The following is a 7,696-nucleotide window of genomic DNA, read 5'->3' as shown; positions in this document are numbered from 1 at the left end:
TCTCTAAGGAGAAGTCGATATTCATCATCTACGATTACTAGCGGATTATAATACTAATGACGATGATGCGTTATAAGATATTGCATTGAAGCGGTCTGCGATACCATAGGAAGAAATGGCTAATGGCAATGGGACTGCCGCAATGTCGTGCCTCATGTACATGACAAATTATCGAAATCCCCGCAAGTCATAGTTGCCTGTCTTTGAAGTATATACTTGGGAGGAAATGTTTTAACAATGTCTTGTTGAGGAGCAGACGATACTATCACCGACACAAATACATGTATTTCCACTTACCAATTTACTAACCATGACGGCACATTCAGAATCGACAAGAACTCACGACCATAGACCTAGTAATGTCTGTGGTGACGATCATCCACAAAGAGGGACCACATACTTTATGTGAGAACAAATCAGGCATTTCCCATGCAGTTATTCCCCTTGGTTGATATAAAGTAGAATTTGACATCTGTGATTAAGTAGTTCATATCAAAAATATATCCGGTTTTCCCCTACATTTCTCAGATGTTACCAAAACTATTTAACTCTTGACACCAAACTGTTTGATGAGGGGCTTCAAAAAACTGACCAATCTTCATTAATTTTAATTTCTTAGAATACTGCGGTTTCTCTGCCTTTACTATCCCATATATTCACAGCTCTCTCTCTCTCTCTCTCTCTCTCTCTCACACACACACACACACACACACACACACACACACACACGTTACATTTTGTTTTGAATGAAACTCAAAATAAACGGTGTATCATTAGTATTATTTATTAGTATTATGTTCGAATGAACATTTACACGATTTATGTGCGCGTATCAGTGATATGTTCTAGTATTTAGGAGTGAAACAAAGGCCTTATATTCATTGGTTATTGAAAGTGGGTGGGCGTTTTTTTAACCAATACTTTATGTCTACCGTTGAAAATAAAATATGAAAACATTTTTCCTTTTCTATCAAATTAACAAACCTGAAAATTTGGAACAATCAAGGAATCTTGTTTTTAAAAAATCGCATCGAGTTTGATGGAATTTAAGTGAAGTCCAACACTGGTAATTATCACTATACCTGTAGCTTGATGAATTGACATTATGATTTGTAGACAATGAAATTTCCTTTTATAAAACTATCTGCTGCTTAGATGACGGAATCTTTTTTCCCCTACTGCACGTGTCTGCTTTATATATTTTATCAACAATTTAACACAAGGACATTGCAAACACGTTCCTCTTTAGCTCCCTGGGACGTGACTGGTGTTTAAAATATTGAAATCAAAATTCAGAACAGCCATGGCCAAATCTAAATGTTTACAACTTGATTTTCCAACACCGCTTTCCCTCTCTCTTTCTATACAATTGATGATCAAATAATCTACATTGAATATTCCGATTTCTAAATATATGTATGTATAATACAACATTTTTTCTATTCTACAGGTAATAATTACATTGAATTTTATTACACCTGTGTATATACACGTGTTTGATTACACCCAAGGAAACCTGTATGTCAGGTACGGAAAATACCTGTGCTGACGTACATGCGGATTCACATTTTTCTTCTTCCATGAAAGCAAGGTCTCCCCGAGCGAGTATTGTCCTACTTAATATATTATCAAGTGCAAATTAGTACGGTTTTCACAATAATCTTGTGTAAGTTTCTCGGAAAAGGACACGCACGTAGAGAGGGAAAAACACCAAGGAAAATATGCATGTTACATATAGGATGTGCGTCATTAACACGGTTTCTTTTGATGTATTACGAATACACAACATGTGATTTTTGTCTCGCTCTTTATACGCACAAAAATCGTCTGTATTATAGACTATTAACTTTTACATGATTTTTTTTAATTGATAATATACATGTGACAATTAATATGCATTGCATTAAGAACACCATACCATTATCTTATTAACACCGACAGTCATTTGTATAGATAAGATTCTAAATTGGTAAAATTAATCCATAGATGTATTGATAAGTCATGATAGCTCAGTGGTAGAGCCTTCGTTTCGTATACCCGGAGATCGTGAGTTCCAGGCCAGCTCGTGCCCTGGCCGCGTCAAACCTAAGAAGTAAGTAAAGGATACAAGACGAAGATTGTCTATTATGTCAGATACGGGACTGGCACGAGCCGTGTAGTGGCTAGTGATCAGTCCCGTATCTGACATCATAGACCATCGGAGTCTTGTATCTCACTTAAAACATTGTTCTGTCTATAACAGTATTTCTCATAATATTGGCCTGCTCTTAATAATACTGGACTATGTTCAGTACAGTATGAAAAATAAAATACTGTCAAGACAAAGAACTGACGTCACAACAATGTTTTAAATGTAGCTCGTGAATTGTTCCTTTGCGGAACGCTTGACACTTAGGAGTGAGAATCACGGACCTTTGGGACATGACCTTAACAACGGAGGTCCCGTTGGCACGTTAATTAACGAACCTTCACTGTTACGGCCCTCAGCACTAAGCATCTATCTAAAATCGTGGTACTTTGCCAACAACTTATGACGTCTCATTGAAAGACGAAGATAATGAACAGGGATTAATCTCATAACTCCTATAAGCAATACAAAACAAGGACCATTGGACACACCAAAGGTGGGATCAGGTGTCAAGGAGGAGTAAGCTTCCCCTGCCAACCGGTCACATCAACTGTGAGCCTATATCTTGATCTGGTAATCGGAGTTATTTGCAGTTAAAATCGGTGTGTCAAGAACGGCCTAACAATCGGTATCAAACACCTCAGACAGCATTTGTCCCAATGATAGGTTGTATTGGCAAACTAGAATTTGCGAATGCTGACTTAAACGAGACTGTTGAAACCCATGCACTATCAACTTGTTTGTCAGTAGCCTGCCTAGATTAAAATACTGATCATACGCAGAACAAGCTCTTGCGTATCGGATCAGTTGAGATATATAGACACCATATACAGGTGATAATGGAATACATGTATTGCTACTTAAATATTAGAAGTTGATGATGGAAAAACTGAAATCATTCCGCTCGTCATAAAACGAGTTTTAGTTTGCCGTATAAATATATTTTGAATTAAATATCTAAGTATGAGGCAGAAGTGGATGACTAATTGGTATCTTTTATTTCGAGTTCACAGGGCATTGACATATGAATGAAAATTATTATTGTTAAGAAAACGTTGCGTCGGAATACCTTAACGTCGAATTGAAGGCCACAGCAAGAAAGTTTTTCTTCTCACGTAGAAGTTTTCGAATAAATTCTGCTTCATAAGAATATAAAAACAGCTCACCTAACAAACGAGCACAATACCTGTCCATGGGGATTCCAACAGACTGTTGGAAGACCTGATCTCCAAAGACCACGAAGATGTCAATGAGGAACTCCCGCGTATTCCTTATTTCAACTTCAAAGTACTTGTGCGTGGAATCAGAGTGGTGTTTAACAATGTAATTTTTTTGGGGATGACTGACCACTAGATATGGGTATTTTCGTTTTCAATTTTTGTTAAAGAAGCAACTGTCTCTGGTGTGAAAAATTCTAGTCTTTACTTTATCGTGAAGAATGGTCCTATAAAGTGTTGAAAAGTCATACATTTTGATGTTGTTGATTTGAGAAAAGTTTTGCGATTTTAAATTTACTAAAAGTTCTTTAGAATATTTTGGAATCCACATTTGATTTACAACATTTCTGGCATATGTAGTCGCACAGTACATTTGAAGTATGAGATTGATCACTGTTCGTTATCTTCGCCTTTCATAGATTCTGCTATTGATTGAAGCCTAGATAATATCAAGACATGGACTATGTTATTGATTGAATTCTATATGATGGATGAAGGATTCCAACAGTCTCATTTAAAGTCAGCATTTTGCAAATTCTATGGTTGTTATCACGATCTAGTTTGCCAATACAACGTATCATTGGGTTAAATGCTGTCTGACGTGTTTCATACCTATTTTTAGGCCGCTCTTGGCACACTGATTTTGAATACGGATAACTCCGTTTACCTGATCAAGATATAGGGCTCACGGCAGGTGTGACCGGTCGACAGGGGATACCCATTCCTCCTAACCCACCTCTGGTATATCCAGGGGTCCGTGTTTACCCAACTCTTTATTTTATATTCCTTATAGGGGTTATGAAATTGATCACTGATCGTCATCTTCACCTTTCATGCATACGAAACATTGACTTATTATTATTGATTGAACTCTATATGATGCATTGTTGTATGTCATTGATGAAGTCTAGATACTAAAGAAATATATTGAATGTGGCAGGCAACTCGATATATAGATATATCGATGTTTTATCTATTAACATTACTCATTTTTATTTATATGTCGATTCGATATATTCCAGTAAACTTGAAATAAGAGACACCACAGTCTTCCACATCTGCTTCATACTTAGATATTTTATTGAACATAGATGCTAACAGCAACTTTTTGATAGATGGGATGGCTTCATCTTCTCAATCGTCAGTTTCCCATATTCCATTATCACCTGCATTTGGTTTTTATGTCTCTCAACTAATTCGATACGTAAGAGTTTCTTCTGAGCATAATTAGATTTAAAATCGAGGCAGCCTACTGACAATAAGTTGATGTTAAAGTGATATAAACAGTCTCGTTGAAAGTCAGGTTTTTCAAATTCTGTGGTCGTTAAAATGATGTAATTTACCAATGCAACTTAACATTGGGTCAAATGCTAACTGACGTGTTTCCTACCAATTGTTAGGCCGTTCTTGGCACACTGATTTTGACTACGGATAACTCCGTTTATACTTGATCAAGATATAGAGCTCACGGCGGGTGTAACCGGTCGCCAGGGGATGCTTACTCCTCCTAGACACCTGACCCCACCTCTTGTGTGTCTATGAGTTCGTGTTAGCCCTATTCTTAATTTTGTATTCTTTACAGGAGTTATTTTCCTCTATGTTATTTGATGAAACCTAGATAATAGTTAGATGTTGGTCTGTGTTATTTGATGTAGTCTAGATAATAATAAAATATTCAAACCACCACGTGTCATGAATGATATTCCTTCCAAATCATGCCTCCAGTTCCTTAAGCTCAAATTTACACACAAACGAATAGATGCCGTCAACATAAGCAACATTCTTCGTCATAAAGAAGTTCAGTCGTGTATTCCAACTTAATTCAAGTTCAAGTCTACACCCTGTATTTCCTACAAGTATACTTCTACTATTGCATCCAAACTTTTAAATAATAAACAAATTTTGCAATGCTTAGATATAGACCATCTTATACTTAATCCACCTACGTGTTCTTGTTCTTCGTCTTCTTTCAACTATAGTACAGCTGGACATGTCATTACGGGTGATGTTGATATAGTTGAAAATAAGGATCTCAAATCGCTTATTCTAAAAGATCCTAAATACAGAGAACTTCGGTCTTTCAATTGGCGACAGAACTTCATCTCTACTATGAATTCAGTCGAAGATTATACCAGACGATGGGCTAAATATGAAAAAGAAGAAATTTATACATTGTCAGAATGGATTAAAAGTATAAGAGGAATATTAAAATTCCGCATTAGACATATCGAAACAAAAGTATATACCAGCTACCCTTCTGTGTTTAGTAAACCAAAAGTGATAAAAGAATTGAATAGGTTACATGAGGAATATGTTTTGGTTCCACCTCACTAATCTTGTAAAAACATTTTCTTTGTTTGTAAGGCTCATTATTGCAACTGTATTTTAAACGAACTTAGCATTAACTCCACTTTTGGTAATAACTGCCCTTTCAAAAGATGAAATTCTTCAAAACCATGCTTCAGTTTTAGGCACATTTGGTATCCCAGTCGGTGTGTCGAATGAATATGAGTTACCGTACCTATACTGGATTCCTAAACTACATAAAAACCCTTACAAAGATACATCGCTAGATCCAGTAAAACCTCTACCAAGCCCCTATCGTTGCTCATCACGAAAATATTAACAGCTGTGAAAGAGAAACTTCAAACTTATGGTACGACTACATATGCCAGAAGTGGTGTAAATCTAATGTGGATTCTAGAAAATTCCAAAGAACCTTTAGTAAACTCGATGACTTTTCAACACTTTACACGACCATTCCTCATGATAAATCAAAGACTAGACTTTTTGACATCTTAAACGGAAATATTCTTATCTAGTGATCAGTCATCCAAAAAATTACTTTGTTAAACACCACTCGGATTCCACGCACAAGTATTCTGATGTTGTAATAAAAAAATTCGGCTTAAACAGTACTGAAGAGACATTATTTGTCGAAATGCGCATCTGGTGCATCAAAATTAGTACCGTATAAGTTTTACGACCCCTGGGTCGAGACCTCTGCCGGTGGACTGTTAGTCCCCGAGGGTCTCTACAGCCCAGTAGCTAGTACTTCGTTACTAGCTTGAAAATACAGATGTATATTTAATTGCTATGATAAAATTTAGAAATTCATTTCAAAATAATGGATTATCTCTCTCACGTATAGCTCTGATCCTTAGACGAAAATGACTCCAGTCTTTGGCACTCAGGTTTTTTTTTAGTTCTTACAAGTTTATTGTTATTTAGGATTTCCAATATTTCGGCTTAAGCATCACTGAAGAGACATTATTTGTCAAAATGCGTATCTGGTGCATTAAAATTGGTACCGGATAAGTTTTACATGCTACAGTTCCTCATTGACAATATCTTCGTGGTGTTTGGTGATCAGGTCTTCCAACAGACTGTTGGAATGCCCATGGGCACGAATTGTGCTCCTTTGTTGGCTGACCTGTTTATATATTCTTGTGAAGCAGAACGTATTCAGAAACTTCTACGCGAGAAGAAAAAATATCTTGCTGTGGCCTTCAGTTCAACATTTGAATATATCGACGACGTTTCATCTATTAACAATAATAACTTTCATTCATATGTCGATTCAATATATTCCTACGAGTTCAAAATAAAAGACACCACAGAGTTGTCCACTTCTGCTTCATACTTCGATATTTTATTGAAAGTAGATCTTGACGGCAAACTCAGCTTTATGATAAACAGGATGATTTCAGCTTCTCCATCGTCAACTTCCCATATCTATGTAGCAAAAATTCCATTATCACCTGCATATGGCGTTTACATCTCTCAACTGATTCGATACGCAAGAGCTTGCTCTGCTTATGGTCAGTTTTTAAATCGAGGCAAGCTATTGACAAAGAAGTTGATGGTACAGGGGTTTCAGCAGTCTTGTTTAAAGTCAGCATTTCGTAAATTCTAAGGTCGTTATAACGATTTAGTTTGCCAATATAACCTATCATTGGGTGAAATGCTGTCTGATGTGTTTCATACCAATTGTTAGAACGTTCTTATCACACTGATTTTGACAACGGATAACTCAGTTTACCTGATCAAGATATAGGGCTCACGGCGCGTTTGACCGGTCGACAGGGGATGCTTACTCCTTATGGGCACCTGATCCCACCCCTTGTGGGTCCAGGGGTCCGTGTTTGTCCAACTATCTATTTTGTATTGCTTATGGGATTTGTGGGGTTGATCACTGTTGGTTACCTTCACCTTTCATTTTTCCGTGTTACTGAAAATGAATGGTATATCCAGAGGTCCATGTGTGCCCAACTCTATTTTGTATTCCGTATAGGAGTTATGAGATTTTTCACTGTTCGTTGTCTTCACCCTTCTTTCATAAAGTTCTGCA

At 36.7% G+C, this 7,696-nt stretch overlaps 1 long non-coding RNA gene across 1 annotated transcript; it reads left to right on the top strand.

The window, feature by feature from the left end:
- The first annotated feature begins 979 nt into the window (after positions 1 to 979).
- On the top strand, positions 980 to 6,418 carry LOC130052202 (uncharacterized). The gene is made up of 2 exons (XR_008800587.1): positions 980 to 1,066; positions 5,811 to 6,418. It is a non-coding gene; the product is annotated as an uncharacterized LOC130052202 (long non-coding RNA).
- Positions 6,419 to 7,696: the final 1,278 nt, after the last annotated feature.

Source organism: Ostrea edulis, chromosome 2 (genome assembly GCF_947568905.1).
Source record: "Ostrea edulis chromosome 2, xbOstEdul1.1, whole genome shotgun sequence".
Classification (NCBI taxonomy): Eukaryota; Metazoa; Mollusca; class Bivalvia; order Ostreida; family Ostreidae; genus Ostrea; species Ostrea edulis.
Note: the sequence above shows the minus strand (reverse complement) of the source record. Positions and strands in the feature narration are given on the sequence as shown.